The sequence below is a fragment of the Staurois parvus genome, unplaced genomic scaffold, assembly GCF_062004578.1.
Source record: "Staurois parvus isolate SC_StPar_1 unplaced genomic scaffold, SC_StPar_1.0 ptg000292l, whole genome shotgun sequence".
Classification (NCBI taxonomy): domain Eukaryota; kingdom Metazoa; phylum Chordata; class Amphibia; order Anura; family Ranidae; genus Staurois; species Staurois parvus.
Window position 1 is genome coordinate 1,073,072 of NW_028318088.1, and position 2,999 is coordinate 1,076,070.

The window sequence follows — 2,999 nt, forward strand, 5'->3', positions numbered from 1 at the left end:
CCATGAATATGCTTTGATCTAAACCTTTCCATTGTAGCTCTGGCTGTATATTTAGGGTCGTTGCCCTGCTGTCCTGCTGGAAGGTGAACCACTGACCCAGTCTCAAGTCTTTTTTAGACACTAACAGGTTTGCTTCTAAGATTAGCCCTTTATTTGGCTCCATCCATCTTCCCATCAACTCTAACCAGCTTCCATGTCCCTGCTGAAGAAAAGCATCCCCACAACATTATGCTGCCACCTCCATGTTTCATCGTGGGGATGGTGTGTTCAGGGTGATGTGCAGTGTTAGTTTTCTGCCACACATAGCGGTTTGCTGTTAGGCCAAAAAGTTCAATTTTGGTCTCATGTGACCAGAGAACCTTCTTCTACTTGTTTGCTGTGTCCCCAACATGACTTCTTGCAAATTACAAAATGGTCTTCTTATGGCTTTCTTTCAATAATGGCTTTCTTCTTGTCACTCTTCCATAAAGGCCAGATTTGTGGAGTGCACAACTAATAGTTGTCCTGTGGACAGATTCTCCCTCCTGAGCTGTGGATCTCTGCTGCTCCTCCAGAGTTACCATGGGCCTCTTGGCTGCTTCTCTGATTAATGCTCTCCTTGCCCAGCCTGCCAGTTTATGTGGACGGCCATGTCTTGGTAGGTTTGCAGTTGTGCCATACTCTTCCCATTTTCGGATGATGGATTGAACACTGTCTGGTGTGTTCCTTGGCCTTCAAGATGCTGTTTGTTCACTAATGTTCTCTAACAAACCTATGAGAGCTTCACAGAACAGCTGTATTTATACTGAGAACAAATTACCCACAGGTGGACTCTATTTATTAATTAGGTGACTTCTAAAGGCAATTGGTTACACTAGATTTTAGTTAGGGCTGTCAGAGTAAAGGAGTACTGAATACAAATACATGCCACACTTTTACAGATACTTATTTGTAAACATTTTTTAAAATAATTTAACAATTTCCTTCCACTTTACAAATATGTGCCACTTTGTGTTGGTCTATCACTTAAAACCCCAATAATATACACTTACGTTTTTGGTTGCAACATAACAAAATGTAGAAAATGTCAAGGGGTATGAATACTTTTTCAAGGAACTGTATAGTCTAGGTTACATATTCTAAGCAATATGATAGTGTGACAAGGACACACCTATCTGAAAAAGAAGGTTTCTAAATAATCCACGCGGAGTAATATGAATTCAAAGGAATTTTAACAATACTTTATTTGATCACATAGATCATAGGGAGGTTAAACATGAGCACGGTGTACATATGAAAAAAATAAAATCATGTTAAAAAACACTTAGCGTCTTCAATTTAGGGTCATCTTAGCCAACAGAGCACCATATAAGGCAGAGTTGTGTAATGATGAAATAGTTATCCTGGGTTTCCGTAGGTTTCCCGCTTTATATTTGAGTGAACCATGTATTCAATAGGTGTGTTCCCAGTATATGTCAGGGACCTCCTGGAATGTACAAGCTGGAACACAAAAATACATAGTATATGTATAGAAATATGGAACCCAAATCACATCCAAAATTTACCAGGCCTCCCTCCACAATAGTCAATGGATACTACTGTTACCTTCTCAATAGTGAGACTATCATACCCGCTTCTCACGTGTAGGGACTTCCTGGATAGCCACCCCAAATGAAACAAGGTCCACAGTACCAAATGATTCTGAGGATATATATAGAAACAGATAATAAATGTATAGATCATGGGCATCAGGTGACCCCGAAAACAAAACACACATAAAATGTGGATATATTACCATCAATAAGGATCAAGAAGACTCCTGTCGACTTGAAATAAGATCAGGTCCTTGATGCTTTTTCAAAGATGCATATGGGGGTGAGGAACCAGGTATACACGATGCGTGGATTTCAAACACATATAATGTGTATGTAGCATATAGCAGGCCGTAGATACCTGAGTTTAATATACCCAATAAAGGGTTTCCAAAAATTGCTCAATTTGAGAAGGTTATTTGCGGTTTTATAAGGATGTGGCTATGTCACAGCAAAAAATACCTGAATAGGATAGCGTATATATATATATATATATATATGTAGATTCTCCTCCAAAGAGGATTTCCAAAAAATTCCCCGAGTATACAGGGTAAATTAGGCCCATAAAACATGCCCTGTTAACACCATGTAGGCTCTGTAAATCTCAACAGCCGTAAGCTTTAAATAACTTGCCACCGGTGGAAGGTATGTTTCCCTGAGGGATTGCCGTTTGCGAACCGCTGTGATAATAGCCCACTGGTAGTACTCAGAGGGTCTTGGGCCTACCTAGCAGGGAGCTGTGACACCGCCGTTCCTTCCCGCCTCGTGGGCGCCGCACCCAGTGAAGACGCCGAGCGTAGTGACGTCAATACGTTGACGCGTTTCGTCCGCCAATCACCGCAGACTTCGTCAGAACTGGGAGGGGACTTCAATCCTTTGCCTTATATGGTGCACTAATTGCATACCAAAAAGTCTCCACCTCGCCATCTTGTGTTGACAGAATATCACTACATTGGGAATATCCAAAGTGGATTAAAACATATATCTTGAATTTTAAAATGATTGCTGGATGTAGAAGAGGAGCCTAATTACTGTGGATCAAGTCATCTTCCAAGAGGATAATAAAGAGGAGATTATTATTAACATATTTTATGTTCACATAGGGAAACATCAAAACCAGGTCCAGCTACCAGAATTTCAAAATCAATCCTATTATTCTATATGCTCACCACCCAATAGGAGTAGAGAAGATTGCATAGTTAGATTCATATTTTGTCCCCAGAGGCCCATATTTAATTCATATATATGATATCGCAATGTAGATTATAACTCAGGGTATATAAAGAGTTCAAGGGAATTCATTTCAAAAATACCCCAAAGTTGAGTTCTGTATTTAGTCCAGATGGGACAAGTGCCCCTAGGGTATAAATCCAGAATTTTTCTTTTTGTAGGAGGACTTTGTCAAAGTCACCCCGGCGAGCCGAAATA

At 40.2% G+C, this 2,999-nt stretch overlaps 1 long non-coding RNA gene across 1 annotated transcript; it reads right to left on the minus strand.

The window, feature by feature from the left end:
• Positions 1-1,198: 1,198 nt before the first annotated feature.
• LOC149458167 (uncharacterized) lies at positions 1,199-2,130 on the minus strand. Its single transcript, XR_016313489.1, has 2 exons — positions 1,585-2,130; positions 1,199-1,479 (listed from the first exon to the last, which is right to left on the minus strand). It is a non-coding gene; the product is annotated as an uncharacterized LOC149458167 (long non-coding RNA).
• Positions 2,131-2,999: the final 869 nt, after the last annotated feature.